The 17,533-nt window shown below is 40.0% G+C and overlaps 1 non-coding gene across 1 annotated transcript; it reads right to left on the bottom strand.

The window, feature by feature from the left end:
• Positions 1 to 2,164: 2,164 nt before the first annotated feature.
• LOC141637620 (small nucleolar RNA R71) lies at positions 2,165 to 2,272 on the bottom strand. The gene has a single exon (XR_012541828.1). It is a non-coding gene; the product is annotated as a small nucleolar RNA R71 (small nucleolar RNA).
• Positions 2,273 to 17,533: the final 15,261 nt, after the last annotated feature.

The following is a 17,533-nucleotide window of genomic DNA, read 5'->3' as shown; positions in this document are numbered from 1 at the left end:
GAAGGCTGGAACACAATCCGCCCGTCCAACCAGGCAAGACGCCCGTCCAACACTACAGGAATCCAAGCGTCTTTGCCAGAGGGACGCCCGTCCAACAACGCCACAATCCGCTCGTCCAGCATGCCAATCCGCCCGTCCAACCACCACGAAATCCGCCCGTCCCGACACCTTGGACACCCGGATTCTCTTACAGGCCATACGTCCTGTTCTTCCCTCTATGGAAGATGCGCATATTTATGAAAGACCGGCAAAAAGGAGACCGGCATCTCCTTTGAGAGGACCGATTCTTCAAGGACTTAATCGTCATTTAAACCCTTAGTAAACCCTAATTTATGTACCTAATCCCCACTATAAATTCCCCATTAGTCTAAGTAGATAATCATGTTCTTCTTATCGATCTTTAGTGTAGTTTATATCATTCTAATCTCTTCTTAATCTTGTAATCAACTTCTAATTAAATATTAATACAAATCTCATTTCCTTAATTTCTCTTTTGTTCATCTTTTATTTTGGGTAATTGAAGATTATTTGGGTTATTGTTGGAGATTGACAACCTTCCAATCATTCATCAAGTACTTCTATTATTCTTGGCTTTATTTTGGAATCATTAGTATGTATAATTCTCTTAATCCCTTTTTAATTATTGTTAATCATCTTCATTTATTCATCATGTTTTGCTTTGTTAATATGATTGACAACCTTGTTAACATATCAAACTTGATAATGAGTGAGTAGTTTCCTTAACTAGGGTTAATGGGTAATTAGGGGAAACCAAGATGGGGGATGATTCATGCTTAATTTAATATGTTTTCATAATTTATTTGCTTGCTTGTTGTGATCTCAACTTATGCACATGTTATGTTTGATGAAATGCGAGCCTATGAATCCTTGCATTTTTTACCCATCACTTACCTTTTCAATGAGACTTGTAAGACATAAACCAACTCGAGTCTCATTAGACCATGCATATAGTTGAGTAGGGAAGATTAAGTCGACTTGTAGGTGTTGTACAATCTAATTGATTAGGCTCCGGGACCCAAACCTTCCTAGGATTGTAAGATATAAACCAACTCGATCCATCACAACAATAATTGCTTGCTTATCATTTGAGAATATGTTTGTATGATCAATTCCCATGAATCCCCTATGACCCCATGACACCCTAGTGCTTTTAATCAATTGTTTACATCTCATTTTAATCATCTTGCTTGTTTACTTTTATTGCTATTTAGTTTAGTGATCTTCTCATCTCAACCCAAATCGTGACACCCCTAGACACCGCTACTTGCAATCGAAAATCCTACATCAATACCCGTCCCTTGGGATCCGACCTTTACTTGCCTCTTTACTAATAGTAGAGTTGTTTGTGAACTTATAAATATTGTTTTGGTTTAGGTGCTCCTAACGACAAGTAACCGAAAATTAAGCTCCAAGTGAGTCCGACCAAAAATGGCGCCGTTGCAGGGGACGGTGTTAACTTGATTTGATTTTCTTAGATTGTTATTAGTTGTGTCTTTCTTTGCCTTGGGGAAGTAAAACTCCTCAAGGTTTGTTCTAATTATTTTCGAGTTGTTTGATATTTTGCATGTCTAGAAGATCACAAAGTAACTTGTTACCCATTGATCACAAAATTGAAAGGACTTTGACGACCAATAGAAGACTTGCTAGAGGTACTTTGAGAAGTATTGGTGAGGTTGTAGATATTCAACAAAATACTATTGAGTTCATCAACCCTTTTGCAAGAGAAGGTGAGGAGAACCCAACACCAAATCCAACACAAAATCAACCCAGAATGCTTAAATTTTAATCACATTCCGTACCAACCGAGGAGAACCTACCCAATGGTACTCCCACACCACAACACTTAACCGGAAATTTCATTGCAAAATCCGCATTTATCCAATTAGTCGAAAGAAGCCAATTTGGGAGGATCCCTAGTGAAGACTCTCACTCTCACATGGAGACTTTTTGTGACTATTGTGATGCGATTTCACAAACCGGTGTAACTCAAGACCAAATTCGATGGGTCTTATTTCCTTTTTCTCTAAATGGCACCGCAAAAAAATGGTTGAAAGGCCTTGATAAGGCCACTCTTGGAATTGACTCTTGGAAGAAGTTGGCTCTAGCTTTCTACAAAAAATTCTACCCTCCGGAAAAGACTAACATGCTAAGAGCTCAAATTACGGGTTTTAAGCAAAGGGATGAAGAATCTTTGTATGAAGCTTGGGAGCGGTTCAAAGGAATTTGTCGCTCATGTCCTCATCATGTACTTAGCGAGTGGTTCTTGGTACAACAATTTTGGAATGGTCTTTATGAAGACTCAAGAAACATTCTCAACGTGGGATCAAATGGTATGTTCACCGAAGTTGACGATAATCAAACTTGGAACAAGATTGAGGAAATGGCGGTCCATAATTCACAATATAGTAGACCTCGCAAGGCTACTAGAGGAGGAAAGCATGAAGTGGACTATATTACTCAATTGGGTGCTCAACTTAGTGCTCATATTGATACCATTAACTTGAAGTTTGAAAAGGCTATGGCTAAACTTGAAGAAGCCTCAAAATCACCCAAGCATCATGTTAATGCCATGGTAGCCTCTTCATCAATCCCAAGTGGGATATGTGAGAATTGTGGAACTTTGGGACATGACCAAAGTGAATGTAGGGGAACAAATGAACAAGTGAATGCTTTTCAAGCATACAAGAGTGGTACCCCTTATTCCAACTATTACAATGAAAACACCAAATTCCACCCAAATCTCTCATACAAAAGCCAAAATGTTCAAAACCCTCAACAAACATACACCCCACCTCCCATGAGAAACCAAAATCAAAGACCCTTTTTCAACCAAAACCAAGGTTACCAAAATCAAACTGCATACAATCAACAAAATGACCAAGGTTTTGATGTGCAAAAAGCGGTCCTCCAAATGCAAAAGAATCAACAAGAGTTTTTCACTCAAATGCAAAAGGATAGCCAAACAAAAGACATCACCATCAACAACATCCTAGCCCACACAAAAATGTTGGAAACTCAAATGACCCAACTAGCAACTTCAAACTCTCAAAGACAAAAGGGGCAATTACCACCTCAAGGTAATCCCCCAAGACATGAAACGGTTAGTGCCATTCACTTGAGGAGTGGTAAGTTTGATGACCAACTTGGGAAATTTATGGAAATTGTGAAGAATTTAAAAGTCTCGATTCCTTTCACGGAATTAATCAATCACGTGCCGGCCTATGCAAAGTACATGAAGGACATCCTCACGAAAAATAAGTCGATCCGGAAGCTTGAAACTATCGCCTTCACTAAGGTGAGTAGTGCAATCCTTCAAGGGAGTTCACCTCCGAAACTTAATGACCCGGGAAGCTTCTCAATACCGTGTACCATTGGCGACATCACGATCAACAAAGCTTTGTGTGATCTAGGAGCAAGCGTGAGTGTTATGCCGTACTCGGTTAGTAAAAGGCTAGGAATGGGGGAGCTTAAATGTACCAACATCACACTCCAAATGGCCGATAGATCGACGAAGACAGCATTAGGGATATGGGAAGATGTTCCCGTGAGAATCGGAAAATTCTTCATCCCGGTGGACTTTGTCATTGTTGACATGGAAGAAGACTCCAATATTCCGATCATCCTCGGTAGACCTTTCTTGCACATCGCGGGTGCGGTGATAGATGTGAAGCACGGATAGCTTACTCTTGAAGTGGGAGACGAGACCATAACTTTCAATCTTGACAAGACCATGAGAGCTCCCCGTTTACATGAACCATGCTTTGTGGTTGATCACTATAGCCGGAAGGATGTTAGATGAAGTCGGAATTCCAATGGAAAAAGAAAGTTGATGATGCTCCATTCAAAGAGCAAGAGAATAGAAAAAAGGAGAGCTTGAAAAGCTCACCCATGGCAAGTGAAGAAGATGGCCTCATTGGCCAAGAAAAGAAAGAAGGAGAGTTGTCTCTATCAACTCAAGGAATTTTCAATGATCAAGTAGACGAAGTTTGCGGTCTTTGGGATGATGAGTTCGAGGGGATATTCAATCCCTACATTGGTAATGCTATGAACCAAGACCATCATGGAGAACAACAAGTGCAAAGATCTATTGAGGATCTCTATCATGACAGTGAACAAGCTTTCGACTACTTCTTCAAGGTGTTGAGTAACATCAACAACACCTTGAACATGCCCCCTTGACATCTCACATTGGATGAGAGTTTGGTGGAGTCCTCCCTAAACCACCAATTGTAAATATTCTAACTCCCTGACTTGCATTTCAATTATTACATTGCATTTTTGTCATTTTTGGATTTATATTTTGTGCCTTGATCAAGATATTCATCATTTTTGAGAGAAGTGAGGGAGGGACTTATGATTTTATTGATGTGTAGTGCTTTGACTTAGTGTGGGGATAGCAATTGCCTAGGCTATTCATGCCTTTGTAGTGCCCCCACAATAAAGAACACGAAAATTGAAGAATGAAAATGTTACGGGTTATGCAGTACCCGCGGATGGACCTAAATCCGTGTGGACAAGGAGGAATCCGAGCGGCCAAGAAGAGAATCCGCTCGTCCTGAGGAATCCGAGCGTCCTATGTCACCAGACGCCCGTCTAGCAGAGCTGTGGAATTCAAGAAAATGGTCTGTCACAGAATCCGAGCGTCGCAATTGAGAATCCGCTCGTCTGATACAAGACGCTCGTCTTACAGCAAAGACGCTCGTCTATCTGTTGTTGAGTTTTAAAGAATCACCTTGTAATAGAATCCGAGCATCCGTCCATGAATCCGCTCGTCTCACATTGAGGAATCCGCTCGTCTTTCCAGAAAGACGATCGTCCTGTGGCGTCATTTCCTGAGGTAAAAGCGAAGAATCTGAGTGTCCCAGTCCTGAATCCGCTCGTCCCTGCTGCTGTTTTCAAAAATAACGGGTCTCTTTAAACCCTTTTACCTCATTCATTTTCATTTCTTCTCCATTCAAACACTACCCAAAACCCAAAAACCCCAAAAACCCTCATCCTCTACATCAACAAAACCAAATTTCCTCAACCAAATTCAACAAAATCAAATCCAAACTTCCTCACAACAAAAATTAATCACTCCTTTTGCAACAAAAATTGATTTAAACACCAAAATCTTCAACCTTTGAGTCGATTTTTAAGATACAAAGCAACATTCTTTCATCTTAAATCGATTTGGGCATAACTAAAAATTGAAGATTTCAATCTTTCTTTGGTGTAATCAACAATGGGAAGAACTAAAGGAGGTAACAAGGCACCCCCAAAGAAGACACTTTCAAAAAGGCAACAAACTCTTCAAGCAAAATAATTGTCAAAGGCATTGGTAGTTCATGAGGCAAGGTTGGAGGTTCAACAAGGTCCCCCTATGGAAGCTACAACATCAACAACTCCGGTCATTGAGCAATTATCCAATTATCCGGAGGTAATTTTCACTTCCGACTCTCATAGGGATAAATTTGTTCTCTTTGCTAAGAAGACCATTATGCCTACAAAATTTATTTGTGAGATGCCTTGAAAAAGTTGGGTGTTCTTGAACAAACCAAAACCTTCTTTGAGGCTATGGGATTGGGTAAATTGTTTACCATGAAAGAATTGACATACCCCTCCCTCACATTGGAATTTTTGAGTTCTTTGAAAGTCACAAGGGTGGAAACTAGAACCCACATCGAGTTTCGTCTTGCAAATGTTAATAGACGCATCACTTTTGGTGAATTGAGTAAGATTTTAGGCCTTAGTGATACCCCGTACTATGAAAAGATCCAGGACAAGTATGACCCCGCTCCTCTTTGGGAGGCAATTTCCGGAAAGAAATTTGTGCGCTTTCATGATTGCCGTGCTCTATTAGTCCACCATCCGGGCATTAGAGTGTGGCATAAGGTCATTGGGAATACTTTGATAGCAATAAATGGCACTAATCAGCTTACCAAGCTCGATTTTGTTCTTCTTGAGTCGGCCTTGAACATAGGAAGGGAATATACTAAGCCATATAATGCTCTAAGACTATTGGTTGAACGATGGCTTAATGTCGATTGTGGTAAAGAGGGCACCGCTTTCATTGTGAATGGAGGACTAGTTACCTTTTTGGCCAAGCACTTTAACCCAAATTTCAACAAAGACAACACTTATGTGGAGGTTAAAGGAGGTCATCTCATTGATATGGACACCATGATTCACAAGTTTAAGTGGGTCAAGCATGATCCTGTTGACACCAAATATGGGTGGTTAACCAATGAAGCTAGGTCCTTCACTTTGCCTTCAAAGATTTGCCGATTGAGTGTTGACCGACCGAACTACCTTTTTCCACTCTCCGAGGAGACCGAGTATATTATTCAACAACAAAGAGGCGAGATTGATGAGCCCTCTTCCTCCATTGTCACACCACCCTACCCATTTGAGTATCACGAGTTCAAACCAAAGGATGTACAAGAAAACCTACAATGATAGAGTGGATGCTTACAAGGCCCAATATTCGCCCCTCCTACATCAAGCTAGGCAAGGACTTCTTGATCCATCATGTCCTTTGCCTAGTTGGGCGGATAGGGAAGTTTTCTTTCCTAGCACCTCTAGTGGTGGAAGACCGGGTGGAGAGGAGATTGTTGATGAGGGTGTTGATAAAGAAGGTGAGGAAGAAGAGGTTCAAGAAGGAGAAGCTCAATAAGAGGAAGAAGAAAGTGAGGAAGAGCAAGGAAGTGAAACTGGGAGTGGAGATGATTCCACATCTATGGAGGAAAATGATGATAATGATGATATGATGGAGGATTAGCAAACCTTGGAGGCTCCTACATTCTTTCACTCTCTTATGGTTTGTCTACTTCTTTTATTTTCTTTATTGTATTTTGATCATTTGTTTGAGGAGTCCTAGCAACATGGAGGACTAACACCTTTGCTTCATTAAGGTGTTCTTTTCATTGTTCCCAATTTGTAAAATCCAAAATGACAATTTATAGTTTCATGCATTGCATTCCATGTGCATGAACTACCCCGAAATTCAAGACATTAGAAATAATGTCTATTTTGGTTTGGGGAAGTCCATGCATATGCATCGGGAGGTAATCTAAATTACGCTCTCCGCCATAACAAAAACCCATGCATCATGTAGTGTAGCTTAGTATAGCTTGCATTTAGTTTAGAAATCATGCATCATGCTTGCATAATTTCCTATCGTATTGGCCATTAAGGACAATGCCCATACTAGTGTGGGGATGGGAAATTCTAACTTGACTTTTCTTCAAAAATCCAAAAAAATCGAAAATTTCGAAAAGTCCATAAAAATTTGAAAATTTGAAAAACCCAAAAACAAGTTCATTTCCATTGTAGTATAATTCTGTATATATTGCTTTGTATATATTGTGTTTGTTCATCCTTGTTCACATTGATTGACTACGCCACATCCGAGACATGAGGATATTGAAGACCGCATGGTATGATCTTTCCAATCTCCTTTTTCCTCTTTATGTTAATGACTATGTGGCTTTATTTTGATTGATGCGGTAAAAACAATGTGAATTTAGGATTGCATTTAGATTATTTGGCATACTAGTTGGTAGAAGCATATGCATTAGGATGTATAAATGCTAGTTGCATCATGGCATGTAGTTTGCATGTTAGAAAAATTTTGTGAAACCGTCTACTTGGGAAGCTTGACAAGTGTATATAGGCCCTAGTAGATGCTTTTTCTTCTTAAGACTTTGCTTGTTAGAATACTTGTAAAACACCCTAGGATGTGTCATGCTAGTATCCTTTGACCCATGGATTAAGGCCTAGTCAACAGTACCTTGTGGTGTGATAACTCCTTGGCTACCGTTTATTCCAAGGTGACCCTTGAAACCATGCAACCATCATTCATCCATGTTCTACCATATTTTTGTCATCAAAGGGAATGGGCACAAAAATAAATTGTTCAAATTTGAGTTCAAGAAAAGAAAAGAAAAGAAAAAGTTTGCAAAATTACATCAAAAGAAAAGAGGAGCAAAAATAGAACTCCTATGCTTCAAATATAAGGCACTCTCACTACATATGGGATGACTTTGAAAATGTTCAAAAGAAAATGCAAAAAGTTGAAAAGTTGTCAAGTATTGAAATGCCAAAAATCAAAAGAAATGGCAAAAAGAAAGTGTTCTCAAATGTTATATGCCACAAGAAATTGGGGGGAAAAACAAACAACAAAGCAAACTCCCAAATGAAACTCAAATTCTATCGATCCCTTTATCCATCGTATCAACTTTTGTGCATGGTAGAGAGGGGACGACCCTTCTTCTTGCCTAGGCAAGAGGGGGAATTCCGCGATCCTCCAGTGTTTCTAACACCATAGGGAGTCTATTCTTGACAAAAGCATTTGACGATTGAGGACAAAGGTACACTAACTTGACACAACTTGGAGGTGATTTATTGGTATCCTTCTAGGCTTAGTAGTTTGAAGAAATTGTATCTATGAAGGAGTGTGTACCCTTGAATTGCTTCCCCTTTAGATAATTTCTTCCACTTAGATGAGGAAAGTGGCTATTCTTTTGTAGATGCATCCATTACCTGATTTTGTATGCTTTAATGATTGGATGTATCGCCATTTTGGCAAGACCCACCTTGCCTTGCAAGAAGGCATCCTACCTCATGGTTGTCTTATTGTGAGTTGAAGGGGCGGAGTGAGACCCGCTAATTGTCTCATCTCGGCTATATTAGTAGGACAGTTTAAATAAGGGTCCTAGTTTTGTCACCTCATTACTCGGGACGAGCAAAGGTTCGGTTTGGGGATATTTGATGTGACCATTATTTGAGCATATTTAGTCCCCGAATTAGCCTCGTTCCTATGCTTTTTAGTGCATATTTGGGTCAATTACTATCTTTAGTCCTTTGTTTTGCATATTCTTTGAGGTTTTGTTTCCTTGGTAGGAGAGGAGTGCAAACCTTACATTTTCATGGCAAAATAGAGCTAAATTGATCGAATCTAATGACCAAGCATCAATGAGAAGACAAGACTAGAAGGCCTTTGTACATATTATAGTAGATGGGCAATGATGATGAAATCCTTGCATCCCCGACTAAATCCCGGATGATTATTGGAGGAAGGGAGGAAGAAAAGAAGAAAAGAAGGCTGGAACACAATCCGCCCGTCCAACCAGGCAAGACGCCCGTCCAACACTACAGGAATCCGACCGTCTTTGCCAGAGGGACGCCCGTCCAACAACGCCACATTCCGCTCGTCCAGCATGCCAATCCGCCCGTCCAGCCACCACGAAATCCGCCCGTCCCGACACCTTTGACGCCCGGATTCTCTTACAGGCCATACGTCCTCTTGTTCCCTCTATGAAAGATGCGCATATTTATGTAAGACCGGCAAAAAGGAGACCGGCATCTCCTTTGAGAGGAGCGATTCTTCAAGGACTTAATCGTCATTTAAGCCCTTAGTAAACCCTAATTTATGTACCTAATCCCCACTATAAATACCCCATTAGTCTAATTAAATAATCATGTTCTTCTTATCAATCTTTAGTGTAGTTTATATCATTCTAATCTCTTCTTAATCTTGTAATCAACTTCTAATTAAATATTAAAACAAATCTCATTTCCTTAATTTCTCTTTTGTCCATCTTTTATTTTGGGTAATTGAAGATTTTTTGGGTTATTGTTGGGAGATTGACAACCTTCCAATCATTCATCAAGTACTTCTATTATTCTTTGATTTATTTTGGAATCATTAGTAGGTATAATTCTCTTAATCTCTTTTTAAATATTGTTAATCATCTTCATTTATTAATCATGTTTTGCTTTGTTAATATGATTGACAACCTTGTTAACATATCAAACTTGATAATGAGTGAGTAGTTTCCTTAACTAGGGTTAATGGGTAATTAGGGGAAACCAACATGGGGGATTATTCATGCTTAATTTAATATGTTTTCATAATTTATTTGCTTGCTTGTTGTGATCTCAACTTATGCACATGTTATGTTTGATGAAATGCGAGCCTATGAATCCTTGCATTTTTTACCCATCACTTACCTTTTCAATGAGACTTGTAAGACATAAACCAACTCGAGTCTCATTAGACCATGCATATAGTTGAGTAGGGAGGATTAAGTCGACTTGTAGGTGTTGTACAATCTAATCGATTCGGCTCTGGGACCCAAACCTTCCTAGGATTGTAAGATATAAACCAACTCGATCTAACACAACAATAATTTCTTGCTTATAATTTTGGAATATGTTTGTATGATCAATTCCCATGAATCCCTTATGACCCCATGACACCCTAGTGCTTTTAATCAATTGTTTACATCTCATTTTAATCATCTTGCTTGTTTACTTTTACTGCTATTTAGTTTAGTGATCTTCTCATCTCAACCCAAATCGTGACACCCATAGACACCGCTACTTGCAATCGAAAATCCTACATCAATACCCGTCCCTTGGGATCCAACCTTTACTTGCCTCTTTACTAATAGTAGAGTTGTTTGTGAAGTTATAAATATTGTTTTGGTCTAGGTGCTCCTAACGACAAGTAACCGAAAATTAAGCTCCAAGTGAGTCCGACCAACCATGTAGTCTTTGAAGGCTCGAATGTGATTGAGTGGGTCCTCCACTCCCTTGAATTTGGGCACATCAGTTAATGTAAAGTTGTCGGGTAGTTGATCCCCAACGGGAAAAAATCTTCAATTGTTTTCGAGGTGGATGTTGTTACCCCGGGCTAGGAGTTATTCTTCCAAGAGTTTGAGCCTTTTCTCAGTTTCAGTCAAGGGCGGAGTGTTTTGTTCTCCAGTTTCCTTATTTTCCAATGTATCGATACGGGTCTCGACACGGTCTAGAGTGACCTTGAGAGCAGTGAGCAGGCTGGCTAACTAAGCAGTTGTAACATTTCCGTTGTCGTTGTTATTGGATGAAGTTGCAGACGGGGCCATGGTTCTGAGGTAGAAAAATGGCTCACATTACATCTCTATCCGACACGGTTCAAAGACTGAACGCAGACAACAGAAAGGACGGAACAAAGATCAGACTCAACAAGACGAGGATGACCGTGCGTGGTACTTCGTTACTGACTTGATTTTAACGTGACGGTGTTGACCGGACGTTTTGACTCGCGTCCAACGTAGTGGCATGACGCTGTTGGACGAGTCTCGTGGTAAGACGACTCATAAGTAAGGACCCATAAGTGCGTTTGCTTCGACTCGATAGACACGAGGCAGAATTGGAATGGTGAACTAAAGTTTTCAAAAATAGACATTTTCAAAAAGATTCGTTTGTCGCTTTATGGACGGCTTCCGAAGAATAGGGATCTCCGAAAGTCGGTCAGTTGAAGAGTTGTCTTGAGTTTGTTTTCAAAAGATGGTTTGAGTTTGAGTCAGCTCGGAAAACAATGTACTGTTTCCAGAGACGGTTTTTGAAATTCAAAATTGTATGTTTTGAAATTCAAAATTGTTTTGAAATGTTTGAAAAGGTCTCGGGGACGGTGTATGGTCCTCGGGACTTTGAAAATGTCGCGAGAAAATGGGTGTGTGCCTTTCTCGGGTTTTGAAAGGGCCATTGTCGCGCGAGACGGGTTAAAATCCGTGTCTTTACGTGGCGATTATAACGGCGTAAAAAGGTGCTTTGAAATGGTTGTAGAAAACCGAGTTTTGAAAATCGTCATTACGACGGCCTAGAAAGGCGTGTTGAAATGGTTGTAAAAAACCGGGTTTGAAAATCATCATTACGACGGCCTAGAAAGGCGTGTTGAAATGGTTGTAAAAAACTGAGTTTGAAAATCGTCATTACGACGGCCTAGAAAAGCGTGTTGAAATGGTTGTAGAAAACCGGGTTTGAAAATCGTCATTACGACGGCCTATAAAGGCGTGTTGAAATGGTTGTAAAAAAAACCGAGTTTGAAAATCGTCATTACGACGGCCTAGAAAAGCGTGTTGAAATGGTTGTAAAAAAAACGAGTTTGAATATCGGTATTACAACGGCCTAGAAAGGCGTGTTGAAATGGTTATGGAAAACCGGATTTGAAAATCGTCATTACGATGGCCTAGAAAGGCGTGTTGTTTGAAATGCAGCGGTCGGCGAAAGACCGAGGTTTGAAATGGCCATTATAACGGCGCAAAAGGGTGTTTTTGAAAGTTGAAAATGACACGGAAGGACTTATGATCACATAACACATAAGCACTCGCAGTTTCATTATATTATGCATAATGCTGACACGGGTTTTGGCTTAAAGGGTGGGTTACACACCAAGCAATCAAACCCCGATTCTCGAGAAGGATACCAATCCCAACAAAATGTGTATGGAGGGTGCCCTAGCCTCGTGCTCGAAGGTGATGAAAGCTCTTTGACGAAACAGAAATGTGTAACGTCAACGGTATGCTTGACTCAATCGGAATTCGAAACGCGGGGATGAGAAAACTCACGCCGACAGAACGAGCCAATTGGTCGAAAATGGTTAGGTTGTGGGCCCGGACAAGGAACGCGACTATGACAGTAATATCAATTAATGCATTTCAACCAAGACCTCGTTCCAGTCTCACCATCAAGGGACCACGAAGACACAAGTGTCCTAGTTTTCCCCAGCGGAGTCGCCAATCTGTGGACATGGCCCACCTGCGTATGCCCAGCCGATCTATGGACAATTGCAGCGGTCTTTTTGAAAGCCACGCTCGGCGGCGTAAAAATGCTTTCGACCGGATCGTTTTAGATCGGTCGGTTTCGTCTCGGCAAGGGTCTCGAACGATGCAAGAAATGTTCGGAGTCGCCACCAAGCATTTGTGGAATGCTTGGAACCCGTTCGAATCCACTTTATACCTAGGTCTACCAAGACAAAAAGTGGGGTTTGACATAGGTACTAAAGATAAGGAGTCGTCCCTCTTTAGCATCCTATCTCTAGAATGACTCTCGTACGCCCTGGATAAGGTCGTCCACTATCCAAAGTTTCTGAGTAAGAGGTGAAGGTACGTATTGGGAAGCCTTTTAATCGGACACCCAATCCCGCCCGCAGTAGCGGCCTCTACTGATCGATCTTGGTTGGTTAAATGCAAAAATTGATAAAACGGGTATATGCATGAATGCGCATCCACTAGTTTGAACCTAACATGTGAGCTTTCTATATCGGTTTGTTTTATCCAAGTATCAAGTATTTGATGTCGAGTAGGATTTAATGTTGATTTGCATGCAAGATGGAAATTAAGCATCCATTTACCAAATTAGGTTTATAGTGCATAACGTAATCCATTTGTCTTAATAAGGCATTTTGCAAATGCGAGATAAAATGAACAGATTTGTCATCTGATCCGTCCTGTATTCGGGTTAACCGAAGTCGGGATCGTTCTGTACAAATGCTGGAATAGGAACAGATCCTGCATCAGGCAGCTATAAGAGGCGCGAGCCTGTTGGCGATGCAAATGGGTCCTCCCTGGTTTGAAAATTGAAAAATAAGTGGCCTGTTTAGGCGCGGGCCAACAGACGATGGAAGACGTCTTCTGAACATTGAAAAGTTTTAAAATGTATTGAAAAATGGGTGTTTAAACCCGTCTTTATTTGAAAAGGCCGTTTAGGCCTCTTTTGTGCTAATTTGAAGAACGAGACTTGAATAATCGTCATCGTTTTGACAATACACGATGTCGGGTTCGATTTTGCAAGCTTGACATGAATAGTTTTGAAAATGATTATGAACTAATTGTTTTAAGTTCATTTGTTTATAATTAGTCAACATTCATCATCGTACTCGGGTTAAAATCCGAAATGGTATGTAGAACCAAGGATGACTTTGTGTTGGTGACTAATACATTTGTTTTGAAAATGTAAAGAAATGAGAAAGGCCTTAAAATACCCTTCAAAATGTAAAGAAATGAAATAAAAGGGTTTAAAATACCTTTTAAAATGTAATTAACCAAATATTATCACCGAAACACGGATTAAACCGTCATGGTATTAAGAACCAAAGGTGAAAAATGTTTTATGGTTAAAAACATGTCATAAAAATGATTTTAAAATTATTGAAATGGTAAAAACCGATTACAAATGTGAAATGAAAATAAAGGGAAGAGACCAAACACGGTTGCATTTAGGTTGAGCAGGGGGCTTTAGGTGCGAGCCTATGTGCTACATAAGTAGCCTCTGCCTCAACCAAAAATCCGGTTTTGGCTCATTCAACCCATATTTGGACCCTGTTATGCATGATTTAGCATGTTATAGTCATGAAATAAATGAAAACATGATAAAAGAAGAAATTTACACCCTCATACTTACATGCTAGGCTTGAGACGAGAAACCGACGAAAGTGTATCAACTTGTTTGGCCGGAAAACTCGGTTTGAAAACCGTTTTAGTAAGTAAAAGAGTGTTTTTTAAGTTTAGTGATAGTGTAGTGGTCGAGATGGTCGGTCAAGTGGTTTAATGCACGATGACATTACCAAACAATGTGTAAGGCTTGTGTTTACGATCGGTAGGTCGTAAACACGTGTCGGATTGTGACTTGAGAAGTCGAGTCTAGAATTTTAAGAGAGAAAAGAGGGGGCGGACACTCGCGTAACTCTCAAATGGTGGCATTTCAGGGGTATTTGTGACACCCCCATACTCCAAGTGCCTTACCAGGACCACTCAGGTATAAGAAAGTCACTAACTCGGTTTCCCGAGGCAATGATAATTAAAAGACAATAACGAAACATTATTTAAATAGTAGTAAAGTTTAAGTGATTACAATTCCAAAACCAAACTGATAAAAATACGATACATGTTCTCTTAAACAAAACGTCTCAAAACTACTAAAGAATGACAGTGGAAGACTCTAATCAGCTCGTGGTGACACATCCCAGCTAGCCCATATGCCTCTAATCAAACCTGCTCAACAACTGCTCACTATCCCCGAATGGATCACCACAGTTTTACAAAACAAAGACGGGGTCAGTACTAATCACACAATACAATCACAATAAGACAAGTAACAAAACAGATAAACCATCACATCAACCCAAACTCCATGATCAACTCCTCATCACTGACTACACACTAAAGTGTGTAGCCCTGCCAGAGTACCCATCGCAACAGGTACTCCACACCGCCAGTGGGGGACTGCAGCCGTTCCCACCTAAGCCCCACTCATCTCCATCGAGCGATAAACCCAAGTCCATTAATGTGCACATCCCTTCTGTGGCAGGTTCTACAGAAGGCGAATCATGGGCGTGAAGCCACTCCCGCAAGTGACTCCACTCAGCCAGGGACGCACCCCGAAGATCACAGACAGATATAATCAACAATGATAAAATCCAACAACCGTCACAATACCAACATTATACTTATCAACAATCATAATCAAATCACCAATCCACATCATGTGACAAATACTGAGTAGGGAAACCCTACCTGGAATGCAAACACACACAGCAGACGATCTTAGCAGCTGTCTTAAAACCTCTCCTCTACGAATCCTCCTTCTATCACATAATCATACAATTACTACATACACAACTAATCATAAAACCCCCAATCCCATAAATTAGGGTTTAAACAAAATCATCCAAACGCTATAAAATCGGTATGTAGGACTTACCCTTGACGCAAGGATCAAAAAGACACAAAGAACAATGAAATCCGACTTCTCAAGCTCCTGGATTTGTCAATAATGTGGATGAAGAGAACAACGTAGTTTGAAATATCCTTTGAGTGAATTAGGTTTATAAAAAGTGTTTAGGGAAGAAGACGACGTAATATAAGTACTAACGTACCCGTCAAAATATTACCCGTTAACCGACCTACTCGATCGAGTAACTAACGTACTCGATCGAGTGCCACTTACTCGATCGAGTACCCTATAGACAGAATACTGTTTCGTAAATCAAAACACCCTTACTCGACAGAGTAAGGCCCACTCGATAGAGTACCCAGAGACACATAAAACCGTAGTATTACAGTCTTCCCTCCTTAATAAGAACTTCATCCCCGAAGTTCAAACCACAAAAAAAAAAAACATATTACCACACTCCCGATGATGTGACCATTATTTGAGCATATTTAGTCCCGAATTAGCCTCGTTCCTATGCTTTTTAGTGCATATTTGGGTCATTTACTATCTTTAGTCCTTTGTTTTGCATATTCTTTGAGGATTTGTTTCCTTGGTAGGAGATGAGTGAAAACCTTGCATTTTCATGACAAAATAGAGCTAAATTGATTGAATCTAATGACCAAGCATCAAAGAGAAGACAAGACTAGAAGGCCTTTGTACATATTATAGTAGATGGGCAATGATGAAGAAATCCTTGCATCCCCGACTAAATCCCGGAGGATTATTGGAAGAAGAGAAGAAGAAAAGAAGAAAGGAAGGCTGGAACCTAATCCGCTCGTCCAGCATAACAAGACGCCCGTCCAGGACTCCAAAGATCTGAGCGTCTTTGCCATAGGGACGCCCGTCCAACCACGCTCCAATCCGCTCATCCACCCATCAAGACGCCCGTCCAACAACCCCCGAATCCGCCCGTCCCGACCCCTTGGACGCACAGATTCTCTTACAAGCCCATACGTCCTCTTCTTCCCTCCATGAAAAATGCGCATATTTGTGAAAGACCGGCAAAAAGGAGACCGGCATCTCCTTTGAGAGGAGCGATTCCTCGAGGACTTAATCGTCACTTAAGCCCTTAGTAAACCCTAATTTATGTACCTAATCCCCACCATAAATACCCAATTAGTCTAACTAGATAATCATGTTCATCTTATCAATCCTTAGTGTAGTTTATATTATTCTAATCTCTCTTTAATCTTGTAATCAACTTCTAATCAAATATTAATACAAATCTCATTTCCTTAATTTCTCTTTTTTGTTCATCTTTTATTTTGGGTAATTGAAGATTATTTGGGTTATTATTGGGAGATTGACAACCTTCCAATCAATAATCAAGTACTTCTATTATTCTTTGCTTTATTTTGGAATCATCATTAGGTATAACCCTCTTAATCCCTTTTTAATTATTGTTAATCATCTTCATTTATTCATCATGTTTTGCTTTGTTAATATGATTGACAACCTTGTTAACATGTTAAACTTGATAATGAGTGAGTAGTTTCCTTAACTAGGGTTAATGGGTAATTAGGGGAAACCAACATGGGGGATGATTCATGCTTAAATTAATATGTTTTCATAATTTATTTGCCTGCTTGTTGTAATCTCAACTTATGCACATGTTATGTTTGATGAAATGCGAGCCTATGAATCCTTGCATTTTTTACCCATCACTTACTTTTTCAATGAGACTTGTAAGACATAAACCAACTCGAGTCTCATTAGACCATGAATATAGTTGAGTAGGGAGGATTAAGTCGACTTGTAGGTGTTGTACAATCTAATCGATTTGGCTCCGGGACCCAAACCTTCATAGTTTTGTAAGATATAAACCAACTCGATCCATCACAACAATAATTGCTTGCTTATAATTTGAGAGTATGTTTGTATGATCAATTCCCATGAATCCCCTATGACCCCATGACACCCTAGTGCCTTTAATCAATTGTTTACACCTCATTTTAATCATCTTGCTTTCTTACTTTTATTTCTATTTAGTTTA

The sequence above is a fragment of the Silene latifolia genome, unplaced genomic scaffold, assembly GCF_048544455.1.
Source record: "Silene latifolia isolate original U9 population unplaced genomic scaffold, ASM4854445v1 scaffold_122, whole genome shotgun sequence".
In the NCBI taxonomy this organism is placed as follows: domain Eukaryota; kingdom Viridiplantae; phylum Streptophyta; class Magnoliopsida; order Caryophyllales; family Caryophyllaceae; genus Silene; species Silene latifolia.
The sequence above is the reverse complement of the archived record's forward strand: the minus strand, read 5'-3'. Positions and strand labels throughout refer to the sequence as shown.